A 9,088-nucleotide genomic window follows, 5' to 3' on the forward strand; every position below is an offset into this window, starting at 1 on the left:
TGGTCAGGTGGTCCGTCGCCCCCGTGTCCATGTGCCAGTGGGAGTCATTGGAGCTGGTGGACGCCGAGTTGCCCGAGCGCCGGCGTGGGGGCACAAACTCGGGGTTGAAGCGGTTGCGGCAGTCGCTCGCCTCATGCCCCCAGTAGTTGCACAACTGGCACTGTGGCCGCTGCTTCTTGCGGCTGTTTCGGCCGTTGCCGCCGCTGTTGTACTGGCGGCGATCGCCGCCACCGTCGTTAGAGCGGCCGTTGCCGCCGCCCCCACCGTAGTTGCCACCCCCACCGTAGTTGTTGCTGCCGCCGTTGTTCTGGCGACGATCACCACCAGCGCCTTGACCGGTGCCGGGCGCCCGAGTTGTTGTCGTAGGGGCGGTGCTGCGATGGCTGACCGGCGGCGGGGAAGGGGCCAGGCCGGGATACTGCGTTTGCGGAGGAGGACCGGTCATCGGTCCGGGTCCGACCCGCACACGGGGACTCAAAACTGAGCACGTGCGAGTAGAAGTCCGCGAGGGAGTCGGCGCGGTTGTCGCGGATCATGGAGGCCGCAAGGGGTTGAAGTCGGAGCCCAACCCTGTGATCATGTAGTCAATGATCTCATCGTCCTTGAGTGGTGATCCGGCGGCGGCCATGGTGTCTGCCAGAACCTTGACCTTGTTCATGTACTCGCCGGCGGTCATGTCGTTCTTCCGCAGAGATTGGATCTGCCGACGGATGTGCCGAATATTGGCACGGTTCTGGGCACCAAACATGGCGTGGACTGCTTCCCACACCGCGGCAGCCGTAGTCCTGCCGATCATCTGGCAGGCGATGTCTTCGTCCATGGACGAGAGGAGTAGCCCTAGGACACGCTGGTCCTATGTCCACCATGTGGCGTAGGCGGGGTTTGCCACGGTGATTGCAGCATCACCAGTGCCTTCGACGATGGTCTTTGCCGGCGCGGCCGTAGTTCCATCAAGATAGCCGTGAAGTCCCACCCCGGAGAGATTCGGGAGCGAGAGAGTGCGCCACAGCATGAAGTTGCTCCGATTGAGACGCACTGCCGGTGGTGGGACGGAGGTGGTGACGGCGGCGGCGGTGGTGGCACTGGGCGGTGCGAGGAGAGGGCCGAGGGCCTTGGAGATTTGATCGGAGGAGCTCATGGCGGCGGCGGCGGGAGCGAGAGGGCCGAGATCGGCTCGGCTCTGATACCAAGTTTGAGAATAGGTTTAGGGTTTCGTGGTGTGTCTCCACCACGTGATCAGCTTTATTTATATAGACATCAACAGGTTACAATACATGTATAAATACATCTATACAGACCGTATTTAACACTGTGCTGAGTACGCATTGGATGCTACTGGTCTGTTCTGCTGGTCTAAGTTGTTCAAAGATTGGTCGGATCGGATGGTCGTATATATACTCATATCCACGCAGGTAGGTATTTTTTCGATAATGGATGTTTTATTACATTGAAAAGCAATTACACCCGACATCTGCATAACTAGGATGCACACAGCCTTTTATAAGTCTCGAGTCGAAAGTCGGAAAAATGATAACAAGGCAATATTTATCGAGGCGATGAAACATAAAATGCCTAAGATGTGGGTGAGGCTTCAATCCGTAGACTATGTTGCAAGCAATGTAGAAAAAAGTATCCTTCGCCGTGGCCTCCAACCGTGTACAGACCTCCGTAAATAGGTTGCGGTTCTCCACTCGCTGAAGAGGTAACCGCAAACGGAAAATGCATGTACATCTGTAGATAACCTGCAAGATATAGCAATTTTTATCGTTAAAAATCTTGTCATTTCTACATAGCCAAAGCGCCCAGATAGCTGCGAGCGTCCGCACCCTAAGAAGCAATTTGAACCTTGAATCCATACCATGAAGCCAATTGCCAAATACATTGTCCACACTAGTTGGAGGATACAGGCTACACGCTACTTGGATGATTGACCATATAGATCTCGCAAACCGGCACTGGAAGAAAAGGTGTTTAATAGTTTTGTCATGTTGACAGAAAGCACACCGAGTACTTCCATGTCAGTTTCGCTTAACAAGATTGTCTTTGGTGAGGATAACCCCCGGCGAAGATACCATCCAAATATTTTGATTTTTAATGGTATTTTCATCTTCTAAATTTTCTTATTATTATCAACTGGTATGACAAAATGAAGGATCACATTGTATAGAGATTTTACCGAAAAGGTGTCATCTACATGAAGATGCCAGTAGCCTTTGCCCAAGCAAGATTCGTCTGAACGTCACATTCGGAGGTAAGGTATCCATTACCGTAACAATGATATCACACGACGAACTATACTATACAAAGCATGATACTGTTCATATAAGGGTACATTGCCTAACCAAATGTCTTCCCATAATCGTATATATGCTCCATTCTTGATTGAAAAAGTACCATGGCGAAAAAAGAATTTCTTTGCCGCCATGAGACCTGCCAGAAGTGTGAATCCCCTGGTTTCCAAATCACTTGGGATAACGCCCTCGAGCCGATATATTTACTCCTAAGAATAGTTGTCCTCGGTAAGAAGCTTGAACAGCCATTTACCTAGCAGGACTGAATTCTTGACCTCCAGGTCATGAACTTCAAGCCCTACTTGATCTTTGAGACTACAAACTATGCTCCATTTAACCAGTCGATACGTAGGTACGTATGCGACGATCTTTTGAGCAGATGCCTCAGCTAACTCACTATCCGGGAACGCCCAAATCACCAGCAAGTCAAACGCCCTCACTTCACTGTATCTGAAGTGCAAGTCTGCAAATACGAACAACGATTGGCCTGGCATTTCTAGTTGTATTCATGGCGCCAATTGTGACATGCAACTAACTCTAAACTTTTTTTTTTGATTTGACTAAGCGAATTAGATAGAGTTTGGTTCAATTGGGCAATTAGTTTCAAATATTTCTTCTCAATTTGCAGGTTCAATCCTCCAGATATCGAATCAAGTCTTGGAAACATTAGTTGGGAGGGAAAAATAATCCAAAATTCAACCAAGTCAAGAAATCCAAATGTGGGCATTCTTCGCTCCATAGCTCTCAAACAAAAAATTATTTTTTACCCTCATTTTTTGGTTTACAAAAACGTGATTTTCAATAGGTCAAATTTTGAGATGTGGCATAAACCCGTACCGGAAATGGACATTGGTTGTGTTGCTACAATCTTGTCACTAATGTGGGAGGCACATATACAATAGAGGGGGGCCGTTTATGATGAGCTGCCTCAAAGCAGACAGATCACCCAAAACACCCACTGTGGAGGATAACCCACATCTCACATGGCCGTCTTTGAAAGATTTCTAAAATTGTAATTCATGAAATGTTTGCGGCCGATGTGGCAGGCCCATACATTGGAAACTATTATGGACCGTTTGTGATGGGGAGTGGCTTGTGGTTGCCCCTATGTGGCGTGCCTCAAGGCACATGCACCCGTTTTCACCATATATGATGTGCGACATGTGTCTGATGTTGGTGTCCTTAGGGTCACTATGTACTAGTGTCACATCGCCCGGAGGCATGGCATCGCCTACTTGTCTCCCAATGTGCCATTTCTGGAAGGTTGTAGAGAGGCTGCATCCATGCATGATGTTGTTAGGGAAGAGGATAGGCAGCGTATGTAGCGCCATAGATGAAAGAATATATAAGCAATTTGCACATAGTCACTAGAGCCTAGGGAGGAGAAGAAGCGATGCTAACTCCCCAGAGCGAGGGGGAGATGGGACAACCTTGCAAGAGAGATTTGAAATTGATGAGAAGGAAGGTACTTATGTCATGTCAATTATCTTTTGCTAGTGGGCCTAAATGTACGACCATCTGAGATGAAATAGACACGTGTCTTTCTCTTCTGTCTTTCTCTTCCTACGATCAAAATAGTAGTGACTCCGAGGCAATCATCTGCGCCTTGAGATTTCAAAACAAAAACCCAAGGACATACGCCTCGTATATCCTTTTTGTGATGTGCTTTGCCCGTCCGTCCCTGTCCGATATAACTTTTATGTGGCGGTGAGAAAGTGTAGGATACTCATGATTAAAGTTCATGTAGTTTTAAATAGCATCATACAAAGATTCATAATTACACTTACATAATCATAAGATTCATGACGACGACTAGGTACCTTCTCGGTCGTTTATACTAAACACTTTTACCCCATAGCAACTCTACTTGCCACTAGATATGCAGGTTTTTGGAGTTGTGGTTCCTAATAATTTCAACATCTAGAAATAGAAGGTCACGTGATTTTTGAAATTTATATGTAACCAATAATGTTTCAATAATATCCAAATTATGTTATATACCATTTCTGCAATTGGGTTATATGGATAAAACGTTGCAATAGTTTATTGTTTTATTAAATTTTATATAGGGGAAGAATTATTTTAGTCAAAGCGAAGTATTGAAAAACATGCATATCACTATGTCCTATTTCGGGTTGGGTGGACTATTATTTTTCAGGTATGACTGGCATATATGTATAAATAGACACTTTTGTTTGCTAAACTAGAACTATATTTTGTCATGGTATTTTAAATTTAGTTCAGTTTGGTATGTTAAGAAGATACTTTGTAATCATGGTTCTAACACGAAATCTAATCAAACAAAAGTGGCGCATTTTCCACAAAATAATGTATGCTCCTAATGTGGTAGTGTATTTCTATGTGACATTAGATATCTGAGTTCCTCGTGGACTGTTTTAGAGATTATGAATCTATCATAATTTGGCAGAGGATTCTAGAGTATACTGGCGCATATGGTTCATAGTCTCATTTTTTTCCCAACTTTTCCACAAGTGTGGAAAAAATAGGTGTCTAATGTTTCACCACCAACTGTTAACATCCATGGATATATACTTACCCCATCAGTCATAGACTAATTGTTGTGCATAATCTTGCAACTATTGCCGCTATCGATTTCCCCACCACGCTTATGTATATTTAAAAATGCTAACTTTCACTATTCTTGGCCTTTGCATGGAGTAGATTCCCCAATTTCCCATCGTGCTTATGTATATTTATTTAAAAATGCGAACTCTCATTATCCTTTGACTTTACATTGAGTAGATTCATATAGCCAAATTTTGTTACTCCCTCCCTGCCATGAAAAGTATCTTAGATTGTATATTCACCGAAAATCACAAAAATCAAGTTAGCTGCTCTACCTTACCCTACCGGGAGCTTCGCCGTCGAGTGTTCTAGAACTACTCACGAAATGACATGGGCAAACCTGAGAAGATCGAAATACGATACGAGACGTTCCTGTAGATCTACGAGAGTTTGCTTAGTGAGTGATTGGGAAAATAGCCGCCCCCAACCCCTCCCAACCCTAGCCGCCCCCAACCCCAACCCTCCTCCTCCTCCCGCCGCCGCCGGCAGCGCCGCTGGGGCAAAGACCTCGGGGAATGGCGGTGGCGGGGGCTTTCCCTCTTGACGCGGATGGGACGGCGGCTGGGTCATCCCCTCGACGGCGGCGGCGGTAGACCTCCTCCATCCCGTGTGATGGCGGGGCAGCGGCGGTCGGAGGAAGAAGGGGTGGTGGTGGCCAGAGTGTTGCGGCCTCCCCTGCCTCCCGTCGGTGGCACACCGGTGGTGGCTGGTGGTGGGACGGTTTGCGCCATCCCCTCCGCTTCTCGCCGGTGCGGGGTGGTGACCTTGGGTTTCTCCCGCGGTTCGAGGACGCCCGGGGCAGCAACCTCGGGTTCGATGGAGGAGGCGGCCTTCTTCTTCGTCGGAGGTGGTCGGCCGGGGGCTGGTAGTCCTGTGTGGGGGATCATGGGATCTCACACAGGTTTCCGGCGATGGTGATCTAGTCCGGGGTGTCATGGCGGCCGGTGAAAACTGAGCCTCGACCTCGGTCTTGGCGGATGATGGCGGCGTCGGTCGACGTCGTTACCTTGCCGAAGGCGTCATCTTTGTCGTCTTGGCACTACACTCGGCGAGTTGGGGATACGCGGCTGCCGGTAAAAACCGTGTTCCGACCTCGATTGGCGGACGATGGCGACATGCCGCGCCGCAACCTTCTTGAAGGCATCCTCGACGCAGTCTGCGGTTTCCCACTCGTGCTGCTCCGGGGGAAACCCTAGGTCCGGTTCTCCCGGATCGGGCGATGGCGGCGCGTCCTGCGTCGTTCTACCTCTTGCGGCATCGTTTTTGGAGCAGCTGCTGGATGTTGGCTGACTTCGGTGGACTGGTGTTCATCTACCACATTGTTGGCGCTGAGTCTCAGTGGCATGGTGCTACAGGGTATCGACGACAGATGCGGGATGATGTATACGTGCAGGAGGGTGGAGCCGTCTGGCGTCATGATAGCATCGACGGCAGGTCTTGCAAGGTTAATGCGTTGATCTCTCTTGAAGATGGAGTCGAGGAAGACGGCGGGAGCAACTCCTGTGACGTGTGCGTTGGCGTGTGCTGAGAGTCTGCTTAACTGGATGTGTTTCTCACCTGCTATTGGACGGTCTGAGACGACATTTAGTTTTGGATGATTTGAGTTGGTGTATTGTCACCCTACTCATCCCACTGTAGGTATAGTAAGGTTGCTTCGAGTTTGATCTTTTGTATTTTTTCTTGTAACATTTCATGAATAATCTAATAAAAAAGCCGTGTGCATCTTTTGGATGCAGAAGCTGGGGCGATATTTTCCCCATTTCGGAAAAAAAAGGAGAGTTTGCTTAGTGTGACACTGAGAGTTAATAAAGCAGCTCTTCGATGTTGCACAGCTCGTATTTCACGGCGAAATAATTCGTTAGCCTGACGTCGATGTCGAGCTCGTCGTAGATGTCGTCCACACCCAGCTGCCCTGCCGGACCACGCCGCGATGCCCGCTTCCCAGTCTCCACTACCGAATTGCCGCCGCATTCTGGACGAAAGAGATCGGCAAGGGTTTAAACATGCGCCCATGCATGCAGCAGCGTCGACGGATGGTTATTTATATACATACCGTCACAGGCGGCGCAGCCGCGGTGGTGAGGGACGGTGGCGCTCGAAGTGCATGCCGGCGCCTCCGGCAGCCACTCGAGGAGCGAGACGTCTCGGCGCAGCGCCGGGCATTTCAAGCGCGAGGCAGTGCCCGCGGTACCGATCTTCTCCTCCGGCCGATCGAGGAGCCAGCTGTCGAGGCCGGGGGAAGGAGGGGGCGGCGACGTGCCGCTGCGCCGCCCGCTCATCGTCTCCTTGCAGTACGCGATGGCGCTCGCGACGGCATCCTCCCTCTCGCGGGCAGTGCCGTCGATGACGCCGGCGACCCTCCCATCCGCTTGCTTCCTCGACTGGCTCTTCCTCCTCCGCTCCCGTCTCCCGTCCGGCCGCTCGTCGACGACCCTGGCGCGATGCAGCTTCTTGACGAGCCTACGAAGACAACGCCTCACTGCGTCGCCCTTCGGAGTTGCCGCCGCACCTCCCTTTTTCTCGGGCGAGAGCGCGCTGTTTGGCATGCCGAGCAATGAGGAGGTTGATGACGACGTGGTACTGGTAGAGAAGGCAGAGGGCGAGGAGCCCGGGTCGGTGCCTGCATTGACGTCGCCCGCATTGAACGCCGGCGACGACGAGCTATTTTTCTCGACGGTAGATGCACTGTACGCGGCCGTCGCCGTCGCCAACGTCGCGCACACGGCGCACGGGAACAGCCACGCCGATGCGAGCTGAAAGAAATGCATGGTACAATTTGGGTATTGCGCCTGGATCAGATCCGCTAGCCAGAGCTCGGGTTTTACTTGAACGCCGGTCAGCTTCTGTATGGGTGGGGGCTCTCTTATACATATACACATCGTGATCCCGATCGCCTCCGGCTCCGGTGGTGATTCATTGCCGGGGGACACGGCGGCGTCTCCGGCCGCGTGATTCCCGACCTGCCAGCCGTGTTTCCTAAAAACCTGTGGCATATCTAGCTATGGAAGACTTCGGCAATCCTTTCCAATTGCACGGTCAATTACAGATTTACTTCTCTCTGCACACTAATTGATTTCTGGCTGATAGATTGGGTGAGTAGGGAGAAAATTCAGGGTTTTAGCGGGCAAGAGATTGGTAAGCACCACCGCGAGCCTGGAATTTTACGTGCGCCCTATCCGTCACCCTATTCATAGCACAAACCGCATGAGCTAGATTTCAAGAGCTCTTGGTTTGAGGAATAGAGTTCCCAAATTTCGGCCTCGTTACAAAGTTACCATCCATGCAATAGATGTCTCACACATCTCACTTGTCGTTCTCAAAAAAGAAAAGAAAAAACTCACTTGACGTTTCAGCAGCCATGGATTTACATCCCAAAATATATAACCCAAATATGATTGGCATTCGTGACTAAAACCGGGCTCGGCACATGACAAATTTTGTAAGCCATAGCTTGGTGCAGCTTGCACATTTGCACATGGGTGTTCTTAGCATCGGATTACCAATTAAGTGTACTCTTTATCCTCTTTATGCAACTTCAACATCCTTAATTTATGTTGCTACTAGGAAAATGCACGTGTATTGCAACGGAACCTTTCGTCCATCTCCAACTCTCTCGTGATTTGATCGATTTATAAGTAAACATGCTTGTGCCTTACAATAGAGGATAAAAAACTGTGCTATAGTGACATATACAAAAAGTAAGCTCTCGTTGCTACAGTTGAGTTGTGTTGCAAAACTATCTCAACCATTCTATCATCCCTCTAACCCCTGCAACGCCGAGGTGATTTCCCAACTATATACACATGCGTAAACATTGACATTCCACCTCTTACTAATGAATACACTAAATACATAAGCATGCATCTTATAACTGCTCTCATGTAGTCATGTCCCAAATTACATAATTTTGTCTAGCTTGCATTTATATAAACACATATCTTGGCACTCAAGCCCATATCTAACCGCTAGCAACCGACCCTCTTATCAGTGCCGACAGCCAGAGGCACCCGGGGCACCACCGTCACGTCTTTCGCCAGCATTGGTTCACCGCGCCACACATAGCCACTGTCCTACGGACCGGGGAAGGACCTTGCAAGCAACCGGTAACCAGGTTTGGGCACTTCTTGCATGTTGCGAATTTTTTGTTTGACATCGTCTACTTCTAGTGGCCATCCGTGAAAACAGTCACAGACAGACGGATTTCGGAAAAC

At 49.4% G+C, this 9,088-nt stretch overlaps 1 non-coding gene across 1 annotated transcript; it reads right to left on the reverse strand.

Annotated features, from left to right (window-relative positions):
- Positions 1-472: 472 nt before the first annotated feature.
- LOC124685518 lies at positions 473-610 on the reverse strand. Its single transcript, XR_006997505.1, has one exon. It is a non-coding gene; the product is annotated as a small nucleolar RNA Z247 (small nucleolar RNA).
- Between the last annotated feature and the right edge of the window lie 8,478 nt (positions 611-9,088).

The sequence above is a fragment of the Lolium rigidum genome, chromosome 1, assembly GCF_022539505.1.
Source record: "Lolium rigidum isolate FL_2022 chromosome 1, APGP_CSIRO_Lrig_0.1, whole genome shotgun sequence".
Classification (NCBI taxonomy): Eukaryota; Viridiplantae; Streptophyta; class Magnoliopsida; order Poales; family Poaceae; genus Lolium; species Lolium rigidum.